Source organism: Manacus candei, unplaced genomic scaffold (genome assembly GCF_025592945.1).
Source record: "Manacus candei isolate 608988 ecotype Guabito, Panama unplaced genomic scaffold, ASM2559294v1 h1tg000067l, whole genome shotgun sequence".
Lineage (NCBI taxonomy): Eukaryota > Metazoa > Chordata > Aves > Passeriformes > Pipridae > Manacus > Manacus candei.
The window spans coordinates 4241703-4253809 of NW_026138115.1; positions in this window are offsets into that span (position 1 = coordinate 4241703).

A 12107-nucleotide genomic window follows, 5' to 3' on the forward strand; every position below is an offset into this window, starting at 1 on the left:
ACATTGGAATCTAGGATTTTGGTTCCATTCAGGACAAATTCCCTTAGATTTTGAGATTCCTTGTAGTTCAAGATATTTTTAGCTGAAGGTTTTAGTTTGGGACTCTCTCTGGATTGGGAGGCTAGCAGTATTTTCAATGAGGTCATAATTCTAATAAGCCTGCTTGCAGTATAGCACGAAATCTAAAATTCATTTGCCTGTTTTTCTGATTTTGAAAAATAGTGCATACTTTCAGTGTTTGAAATAAAGCCAAAATCAGTTTGGTTCTGTTTGTTTAACAATTTCAATAGCTCTGCCACTGAAGTTAAAATTTATTTGCTTGCCTTTCTGGAAAGCACTGATAGGTTGGCAAACTCAACAGTTACCTGTTTGCAATCTAGAAGGATTTCTCATAGCAAACAAAATAGCACATTTAATGTGTCCTAGTTTGGTCCCCAAATCATTCTAACATCTGTGTAGGAACTAGGATATGAAACAGTGTCAGAAAAACGATTTGCAGCTGGCTAGTTTGCAAATGATAGGTTTATAGACAGCTTCCAGTTTAGATGCAGAATGCCTGGCCTCCTATTTTTAAGATGCTTAATTTTTTTTTTTTAACTACTAAGTAGTGATGCTGAATTTTTTATTTTTATTTTTTTGCTATGCAAGAACATGCAAATTGATCTTTTTTTTTTTTTTTTCAAACCAGACAAACAATTTTAAGCCCTCATTTTCCTCGCTTAATTTCTTTCTGGAAAACATGGTACAATGTTTGATTGGTGTGAGCATTTGCTTGGGTAAGAGAATCTTGGAACTCCCCGAGTCTCACAGGGATGTGTGAAGAACAGTGTTCATGTCCAAATTGTTCACCTCATTGTGCTGGTTTTACACAAGAAGATCTTATTATTAAAACACTGAATTCTACATAAATATTGGGCTAATAAATTTGCACAGTTATCTTGCAAAGATAAATAGCGAATGCAGTCTCATGGTCTTTGGCCAAAATATTTTTAACATGGAAGGTTGAAGGTATTATCAGGAGAATATTCTTACCAACATTTAAATGTGACAGAATGTGGGTGCCTTATTTCAGTCTCTTTAAAGTTAATTTTAAGTGCATGTAATATGTTCTTCCATTGATCCAAACCTTCACTTGTTAAAAAGCGAAGGGATAAAATTTATCTGTTGAGAAGAGACTATGAGACAAGTAATTAAAATTTATGTAGATTCTCTTATAAACTATCAGCATTACTGTGTTTGGACATACGTGATGAAACTTAGAAATGCAAAGTAGAAAGCCCCTCAGTCACATTCAATGAATGTTGCCAAAGATTAACAGGGCCTTTGAGTAGAAGGATTGCTGCGCGTTTTTCTTTTTTTTTAACCTTTTGTGTCTATTTTTCCTAACTCTTTATGGTTCATATTAATAATTAGTTTATATTAAAAATGGAATTTGAAAAAAAAAGTTACTTTTAAAGTAGTTTGGAATATAGTTATCTTGTTTTATTTAAGAAAAGTTTCAGGATGATCAATTAAGGTGCTACGGTTAGGTTCTGCAGTAGTTTCTGTTAAATTGCATCATTCTGTATTTGAAAATATTTCACAGCTCATGTTCCAAAATACCACTCTGACTAAGGGGAATTTTTTTCCTAATTTGACAGATGGCAGTGATAAATGTAAATAAAGCAGAACACTAATGTTTTGCTGCTTATTTAATGTAAAAATTAAAATCATCTAAACTGGCATCTGCCTGCTACTTGTAAATTTGCTTTCACTCAATTATACAGCTAGATCTTGATCAGTATTCTTTGTTCCCTTAAATTTACATTCAGTTGTGGGCAGGCAAGAAATTCCCCTGTCATTTCAATGACATAAAATGTCAAATGATTTTCCAGGATCTTCTACAGTCTCATTCAAAATCTCCTGAATCTCAGTGGGAGCTGGACTGGGCCATGGAATTACTCAGTGCTTGTGCCTGACACTATACAACTTGGCCATCTCATTGCTACAGAGCTTTTCTATGAACAGAGGGCTATGCAATAGCTGTTAAGATGAATTTTGCCTGGATAGCTTTACTGTTCTAAATTACTCTGTAAGTATAGTCTTGTTGACTTGTGTTTGAGTTGTAATAGTAAGAAAATACTATTTTATAAATGTATTAGTTGCAGCAGAAGACTTGCAACCATTCTACCTAGTATTCCTAAGTTTTGCCTTAATGTGAGAGTAAGTTTATAGTGTTGGTCTTTGTTTCAGGATGTCCATTCTTTGGGAGCAGCATAAGATATCAGGAGGATTTCTGTTGAGAACACGAAAAAATAATAAATCCCTCTACTTACATACAAGGTGTACTTTTCTGCTTTGGCTTTGTTAACATAAGCACTGAAGAACACGGTCACACATGTATCAATTGTTTTCTCATATTAAGTATACATAAGTTTAAAAAAACCCCAACAAAATAAATCAGAACATTTCACAGACATCTGTCCTGAGAGAATGGATGTAAAAATAGATGAACAGAAGCTTGTCATATCATTTAATGCATGGCTGGGAGGCTGATATTATGGCGATAAGCACAGATAACCATTTTATAGTAAGTCAGATGCACAAGAAGCCAAAATCAAGTATATATGTGCATGCATCATCTCTGCAACTGGAAAAAAAATTAATGATTAGTTTTCACACCTATAAAAATACCAGTTATATATGTGAGCTACCCAAACTAGGTTTAAGTTCGTTGTACTGCTTTTCAAGTCAACTGGAATTCTGATGGTATATCAGAAAATAGGGTTTTTACACTTTCCATAAAATTCTCTTCATATAAGCAATGTTTTTTGGGGAGAGTGTTTTCCACAAAAATTAATGTTTCTAAATGCCATGGGCAGCTGTGAAAATCTAAGCAAGTATTCTTATAAAATACTCTGTGAGCTTCACAGGTTGCAAATAAGTGGGTGGAACTCCATTGAAACAAAAACCTAGAACAGAATTGATTTTTACCACATTTATACAAGATGTGAAAATAAAAATTGCTTTCATCTTAACATTCAAAGTTCCAGACCTTGGAGCATTTTTAAATGGACAAATACATGTTCCTGTACATAACTGTTCCTTTTATGAGAGAGGAAAAAAACCCCAACCAAACTCCCCAATCTTTTACATGCTTGTGATTTCTTTACATTTGTCTCATTCCAACTGGTGTACATCAGAATCACATACAATTATGGATTTTCACTGAGCATTTAGTGCTAGAAGGCCATCTATGTAATTGAATAATCAGTGGTTGTTACCTACACTGAGAGTCTGTTGCCTCGTAAAGTTTTAGATGGTGATATAAAACTGATTTAACCATTAGTTAGAACTAAATTATTTATATATTGTAATTAAATCAGCGAAACCTTTTCCATGTAGCTATGTAAATTGGCATCCTTGAGGCCCAATAATTTGAAAAGTTTCATGTTCTAAACTTAGAGTATTTGGAATTGGAAACTTTAAAGATCCTATCTTAAAAAAGGCTTGGAAAGATGGGAATTACAAACCTGCTCCCACACATATCCTCAGTCATACATCTTGCAGATTAAACATCACAAAACAATTCTTTTAAATCAAAGTGCCTTTTCCTACTCTTTTTTTTAACACTTGAAATGTAAAATAAATTTAAAAAGAACAAAACTTTTCCTCACAGTCTTAAAAAACCCCAACCTTTCTTCATAGTCCTATGAAGAGTTCTCTAGAAACACTGGAGTATGTGAAAACAGGATTTTCCTTCCCAGTTTTTGTAATTGCCAGTTTCACAGAAAGGTAAACATTGGATGATTCATGGTATAAACAAGTTACTCGTTCCATTTTTCTATGTTTTGTTACCGTTAGTGTTATTACAGATAAAAGCCAAACTATATCCACTATTTTTCAATAACCAAATGCAGAAAAGGATATTTATGTGTGTGTTTGCTAAGTATTTCGTATTTTACATAACACTGTCAAGCATACTTAGGTCTTGCTTCTTCACTGATAGACACATGCACATGGACAATATTTCCTGATGATGACTCCAACTAATATATCTGTCAAAGAAAAGTCATATATTTTTACCATAAATATATTTGAAAATATTCTGTATAGAAAGATGCATATGGGAACAGTCATTCTAATGATAAGAAAAATTCTGCTTCTAATTTCAGTAGATGGATTCCTCTAAATTTTAAGTGATACAATATAAGAAACAAACTAATTTTTTATCAGATTCACCCTATTAGGAATGGCTTGAGTTTGCATTTATTTCTTTAGAATATGCTAGAAAAATGAGTGGGCCAAAAACTGGTTTACTTTATGGGTCCAAATTTCTGCATTAGAACTGATAAAAGCTGAACAGCTGTTGCTGTTAGCTACAGATTTTGAACCAACATATAGCTTAAAATGGTATAATAAACAATGGTAAACAAATAGCTTTCAGAATTTAAGTCCTGAAAAAAGGCTGAGAATCAGTTTGTTCAACTCCAGTTACGTTGTTTCTCCTTTCAGTTTGTCCTATTTGACACAGAAAAAAAAATCTTCAAAGACACTCAAGATTGCTTTTTTACATAACAGAAATTATTAAATGAGCTGTTTGCATTGTTTTTTACACCTCTCCTTTGTCCATGAGTAACTCATTTTCATCTGAATACTCCCATGGGGCAAAGTAGGACATCAATTTTGCAATAAAAATCCCAGATAAATTTAACAAATAAATATATAAGAATATATATGATGTACGCAGATAGGTAGGTAAAATACACAGATACATCCTCTAATGGACTAAGTGTAATTTTGTAGTAGGTCTATGTTAAATAAAATTTCTTTGGGTCAGGTGGAGCTGTCGTAAGTCTTCATGCTACAGCTAGAGGTAAAAAATTCAACAACTCCACACACGCGGTTCAAGGGTGATCATAATTTTAAATCAGAATCATAGTTTCTAGAACAGATTTTCAGCAACTGTAAACATGCCCTGAAGTCAACAAATCCATGTTAATTTGCAGCAGTTAGGAATTTATTCTTCCCTTCTCTCGCACACTGAAATCAAGGAGTTTTCATCAGTTTGGGATAAGAATCTTATCTTAGGATAAGATAAAAAGCTACAAGATCAAAACCACCTGAGTTAAATGGATGTCAAATACTGGTATCTAAGAGACATCCACTATTCTAACCCACTATGCTACAGAGCTGGCCTGAGGTGGAATGTATTATACATACATCCCAAACCAGTGATGCTGGAAGCCAGCATCATTGCCAGGTGCCACTCTTCTTCATTTGCCTTATATGCAGGAAGAAAACTATGGAATCATTACACTTCGGCCAGCTACGTTATGTTGTTTGTGCATGCATGAGTACTAAACCCACCTCATAATGAAACAACTGCCTCATCACCATTTTGGGGAAGAAAAAAATCCTGGTTTTCAACAACCTTGAAGAGAAGATGCATTTCTAGTATCAGTTCCCAGAAACTGTAAAAATAAATTCCAATCTCTGTAGCTAATTGTCAGAGAGCCAGTGGACTGCCTCTCCCCTGGGAACCTTCCATGGCAGTACCTAGGAAGTCCTCTTCTGAGGGTTCATCTCTTTTAGTGAACAAAATATTTTAAACAACAGGAACAACTGATGCCTCCAGAATACAGGTTCTGATATCCCCCTTAAGGTTTCTCTTTGATTCAGTTCTTTGTCTAGAACTGTAGGTTTTTAGTTTTGGGGTCACTAGTGCCTGTGAAGTTCAGCCTCTTAAAATGTCTGACCCTTAGAGTATGCTTGTGTCTCCATCCTAAAGCACCTTCCATCATTGTTGAAATTCCAGAAATGGTATCAAGAAAAAGTCTTTCTTTATAAACCTGAAAAGTAGAGCTGTCCCATGGGGCCTGATATTCTTCCCCTCCTTTTTGGGAGGGTACAGTTCACATCAGCTACCTAATTAAACCTCTGTTCTGCCTGCCTTATTCTGGGGCTATCGGCTTCTGTGGAATAAGAACATGTCTAAAATCCAGTCTGTCCCAGGCATGCAGCACTTTGTGCACACACCTTTCCTGGCAAGCACCATTGACCTTCCCCATAGTATGGCTATTTGTTGTTATTTTTGTGGTAGCAGAAGTATGTTAGATGCTAATGAAGTACTTATATTTAGTAAGTGCACTGTTATGTGCTGGCTGTGAAGCTGTCAGCAGCACTGTTATTAAAGAGCACAAGCCTAACACAAAGGTGCACTGCACAGAGAATGGGTTCTTTATGCTATACAGAAGCACATTTAATGAGTTTATTTTGGTTAGCTTTTGGTTTAGTCTCGGGTCTGCCAATACTGACATCATTTTTCCAAGCAGGGAGCACCATCTAAGACTCCTCTGCATCACTGTCCTCGGGGTGGGCCAGTGTGTGGGCTGATGCAGTGCTCAGCACTCCAGATCATTTCATTTTGGCAACCATTCTGCTTCTGCTGTCTCTATCTCCATATTCTATTTTAGGGGCTTACAGAGCACCAATCTTCTCAACTAAAATATAACTGAACAATATATTCAGCATCAAATAAGCAAAAAGCAAAAGACTCAAAATAGACTATTTTGTTATTATTATTATGGGGTTAAATCACTGAAACATAGATATCTTCCTACTCCTCCTCCCACTTCTTTCTTTAGTTTGTCTCATCTTGTTCTCTCCTCAGGGACGTACTGCTGGCCCACAAGCTTGTGCAAAAAAACCCAAAATCCAAAAAACCTCGAACTCTGTTCTGTGATGGGTCCATGGGTGCCAAGTAGTCATCTAGCTTAATTCTTGAAAAACAATGTTATTGGTTGAATTTCATCTGTCCTGACATCCTTGCACCAATCCCCCCGTCTGCAGTGGGGGCCAGGGAACATCCTTTGGAGAGCGATCTCGCACGGCAGCATTGCGTTGGCACGAAAACACAGCAACACCCGAACCTGCGCTTCTAAGTGAAGTGTATTTATTCTTGGTCAGTGGGTCTGGGGAAGGGGGTGGATTTTTAGCCAGGTACCCCAAAGGCAGGATATAGAGGAATAACTGTCGATATGCCGGGGGCTTCAGTTCGCCACGGAAGATCTAAGTTATTTGGCAAGACCTCGCTGGGGCTGCACCTCTCCCCGCTGAGCACTGCGGGTCCTGCCGGCGCTCCCAAAGGCTGTGGCGACATTCGCAATTAAGCGAGAGCCACTGCAGGGCTCGCAGCTGTGCCTCCCGCAGATGCCATTTGCCGACTTGGCACAGGCAGCTCTGCAGCTCCTCTGGAGGCACTTCAGGGTTCGCCTGAAGTGAGGCTTTGGCTCGGATCGGATCGGCGCTGGTGACTCTCCCGCTCTCCACGCAGGAACTGCTGATGGCGATTAATGTTACAACCAACAGCAGAGCCCCAGGTGGCACAGCACAGAACGCTCCGCTTTCCCAGAGCCTCCCGAGGGACACTGTTTTTTCTCCCCCTTTCCCGCGGGCAGCGGGGCCGCAGCGGGAGCGCTCTGTGCCGGGCTCGGGGGAAGGCAGCTGCACCCCGCACCCTGACAGGTCCTGAAACGCCAGCGAGGGAGAGGCAGCGCTGAGGCGTCCGGTCCGATCCGATCCGATCCGATTCGAGCTCCCTTCCTCCCTTCCTCCCTCCCTCCACGGGCAGCTCCCGCCAGCGACCCGTTGGCTGGCGGCGGGACCTATATCCTTTCGCGGAAGGCTACCGCTCGCTGGCACGGCGGCATCCGACGGAAGCGGTGCTGTGGCTTCTGAGGCAGCACTTTGTGAAGGCGCGCCTGATTGGCTGACGGGGCTCCGCAATGGTTATCTGGTAAGAGTCGCGGCCACTGATTGGCCGCGCGGTACCTGCAATGCGTCAAGTGGGGATGCTGGGGTGCGTGTGCCAGCGCGCGGCCGGGGGGCGGCCGCGGCCCCGCAGGGAATGGTCGGGAATGGCCGCCTGCCGCCGGCCCTGCCCGCACCGCCCGCGGGGGCTGGGGAGCTCCGCAGGGCTTCAGGCCCTTCCCGGCAGCATCGGCAGGCCCAGCGCTAGATTTCCCGCCTCCTCGTGCCGCTGCAGCTAGCAACTGCTTGGCTCGTGAGTCAGTGCTGGCAGGAAGAAGCTGTTCCCCAGTCAGTGACCTCTTTAGAGCTGTGTTTCTATATCAAAAAGCAGCAGAAAGTCAAAAGCCTCTTTTCTCATTCCTTTTCCACAACACAGGGTGCCAGAGGTGCAAAACGTGGCAGTACAAACTTGCTTATTGTGCCCTGCCCCTGGCGGTGTGAGGAGCGTCTCTTGGACCGCTGCTCCAAGTGACAGCTTGAGTGGCAGCTGGGGGAGGATGTGCTCGGCGGAGTGATGACTGAGCGCCGAAATATCTTGCTGAAACGCTGCAGAATCTTTCAACACAAAGAGATGCTTCTGCAAAATTAGCCCCGAACCGCGAAGCTGCGCCGATGTATACGAGGTTCGTGTGCATCCCTCTGGGACTTGTGGTCCCCTTGGGCCTGGCCAGAACCTGCTCCAGCCCGGTTCCATAGGGAGCTGCAGAGGTACCATAAACGCTTGTATGGGGTTTTTTTTAGATAAAGCATTGATAAAGCAAACAAATAAAGCCACCTCTGCGCCACTAAGAAGCTTACAGGACTGCTTTAAAAACGATGGGGTTTTTAAACCAGCAAGAACTTCCTGGCGCATCTGTGAAGTTTGATATAGTAACCGTCTAAAGGTAGAAGTAGGTTACAGACACTCATTATCTAAATTCTTCAGTATTTCTGCTGCTGGAGTGTTTTCATTGCTCTTTTTCAAAGTCCCATTCTTGAAGAGTGAGTCAGCAAGAAGCCTGTGAATGTGTCAGGGAGCAGTGTTTTAAATAAGGTTTCACTGCTAAGCAATCATTAAAGAGTATGTTTATATATGAAAAAATTGCAAACTTGCACATGAACATTACAGCTCGATTTCTTGACTCTCGTGAAAGTTCTCTTCCTAAATACAGTTTTCAGGATAATGTTCCTGATGCTCTAGTGGAGGGATTTTGAGTCCTTGGTAATATATTTTCCTTATTCCATTTGCTTACTAGGAAGTAGAACTGTTTTTATTTTTAAATTATTGTGATTTCCTTTTCGCAGCCTTACCTAGTACAAACTGTTTTCCTGCTGGCATGAACACTTCTTACTGTCTTTTTTCCAAAGAACTCTCTAAAAATACTAAACACAATCTAGCCTCTTCTTCTTGTAATCCTAGCCAAGTGGAACAAGTGCAATGAACCCTTTATGGGAAAATTATATGCCTGTGTAATTATAACATTAATGAGTGCGAGTTTGCTAAAGTGAAACACAAAAGTGAGATTGCAAAGATCATTTCGTTTCTTACCTGGTGATTTAAAGTGTGATAACGGTTTTGAAAAAAATTATGTTTGAAAACCTTAAATCTAAAACAGCTTGAGATCTTAACAAATGGAAAGGAAATTGGTATAAAGCACTGGTAAAGGGGTAAAGGCATCACCTTGCTCTGGACTATTCTCCAGAATTCTCCAGAGTATTCTCCAGAACAACCTTATATGACTCATAAAACAAATTTGTTGTATTAATTTACTATAATGACTGTACACATAATAGAACTACATTAATTTCAGAGAACCTGAAAAAAGCTTTTAGAAGTGACATCATCATTCAATGGGAAATAAATATATCAATTTCAGGGTTCACAAGAAAATCATTGTTACTCCAGACAGTCTCCCGTAAAGCAGCCTGTTAAAAAGATAACCTCAAGAGCTCTGGTGTGTTCAGGGGAGCAATAATATTCTAAGAATTAGCTTACTTTGACCAAAAGTTCTAGAATGAATCAATGGAAATAAATACCAATTACATGTTTATTAGAAAGAGTGACACTAATCAAGTTACGGTACTTTCCACAGCTCAGAGTGATGATGCTACATTTTATTTTTTTATGTGTAGGCCATGTCCAAAGCCATCAGAGAGTATGTCAAAGGCAATGTGGAACAGAGTTCGTTACAGTTCTAAATATATCACATTCAAAACATTCTGACTGAAAACATGCCCCATCCATTTAAAGCAACCATTTTAAAAGCAGTGTATTTACAGATATGTCATTACACCAACATCTGGTAAATGTATGCAGGTCTGCCATCTTATGGAGCCTGAATGGTACTGCCAAATAACAGAATGTGGAACTATGTGTTCATATTAGATGAATAGTTTGAATTTCTCCTTTACAGGCAATGTGTGTTTTCTTTTAAAACTCACAGCATTTGAATGCATTGTTTCTGTTCGATTTGTGTATTTGTTGCATTTATGTGTGCATGCAGGTGTATGCATGTAAACACACAGTCAAATAAAGGCATTGCATTGCAAGTTCAAGCATATAAAAGCTGGGAACCATTAAAGTTGAAGTTGGTTGTTTACATTATATGGCTGCCTTGAGCAACATCATCATGCCCTAGTTTTTTGGGGGACCACTGTCTGATCTGTCTGATTCAGCATTCAGGTTAGATGGTGCTGTTAGTGAGTAGCTGTTCAGAATTTTGCTTTAGTCTCTTTGTTTGGAGTGTGACTGTGCTGTATTTGCTGTAAGCTAGTCAAGCCCTATTCTAAAGACAAAATTGTTAATTCCTCTAAGGACTTTTCTGTAGCTGTTATTATTAGAGTATGATTATGAGCAATTTTGAATTAAGTTTGTACAGGCCAAGGCAGACAATTATCATGGAAATTTTCAACCCAAGTGATTAAAGTTTGGCGAAGCTATTAAAGTTGCTAAAATGATACTCTTTTGTTTGTTTTTATTTTCTATTTTTATAAAAGCTCATGTCAGATAAACTTGATAAGTGACTTTTGGGTCAGCCAAGAACAAATGCACAAGAACAAATGCACAAGAACAAATGCACAAGAACACAAGAGTGTTATAATTAGTACATCAAGTATTATTTTACATTATTTTCTCTTTAGCTGGTGCAAATTTATTTTTAGGTGAAAAGGATTCCTCAGGAAGACCTTATTACTTTGCATTTGAAAAGTTTGAGGTGAGTTAGGAAAGTAATTAATCTAAATGGCTGTGATACCGTTAGATGTTGTAGTGGAACACTTAAGATAAGCAAATTGTCCAGCATTCAGTGAAGTTTTGCAGAGTTTTACCAGCTGCTGGAAAATCTAGTAGTGCCTGGAATCTAAACACCTAGCACAATGTCTGATTCTACCAAGTTTTACCTGTACTGGAAAATACTCCACATTATACTTTCTTAATTTAGTACCCTTTGCAAATATTCACATCTACCCTGATATTCTTGCTGGGAAAAGTAGCTGAGCAAAAACTGCCATTTAGGTTGCTATCAACTGAATTTGATGAGGTGAAGTACTACTTACCACCACAATAAAAGTCATAGCATAATTGGTTTTTACTCCTTGAATCACTTCAGTATTGTCATATACCAATTTTTATTTGTCTTTCATCTAAAGATTTTTCAGTTTCAGACAGATGTTGGGCAACCTTGGCATTTTGTTTGAGATAGTCATCTTGTGTCTCAAAGGTCAGGCCATGTGTGACTGCATCTTAAACAGTACAAAATAAGACATCTTTTTTCAGTCAACAAGAAGTTAGCCTGTATTTGGTCATTTGGTCAAAAACTGTATATCAAATGACAGCAGCAAATATTTCCAGGTCCAGAATTTACATTATCTTCAAAGTGGATAGTTTTGAAGGTGGATGCAAACACACATTCAAACTCATTGCCATATACATGTCTCATAGCATAGAATCATAGAATCATAGAATCATCTGGGTTGGGAGGGACCTCTGAAATCATCAAGTCCAACCCTTGATCCACTACCGCTGCGGTTGCTAGACCATGGCACTGAGTGCCACATCCAGTCTCATCTTAAAAACCTCCAGGGACGGAGAATCCACCACTTCCCTGGGCAGCCCATTCCAATGTCTGATTACCCTCTCTGTAAAGAAATTCTTTCTAATGTCTAACCTAAACCTCCCCTGGGACAGCATAAGACCATGCCTTCTTGTCTTACTGATAGCCGCCTGGGAGAAGAGACCAACCCCCACCTGGTTACAACCTCCTTGCAGGTAGTTGTAGAGAGTGATGAGGTCTCCCCTGAGCCTCCTCTTCCCCAGGCTTAACAGCCCCAGCTCCCTC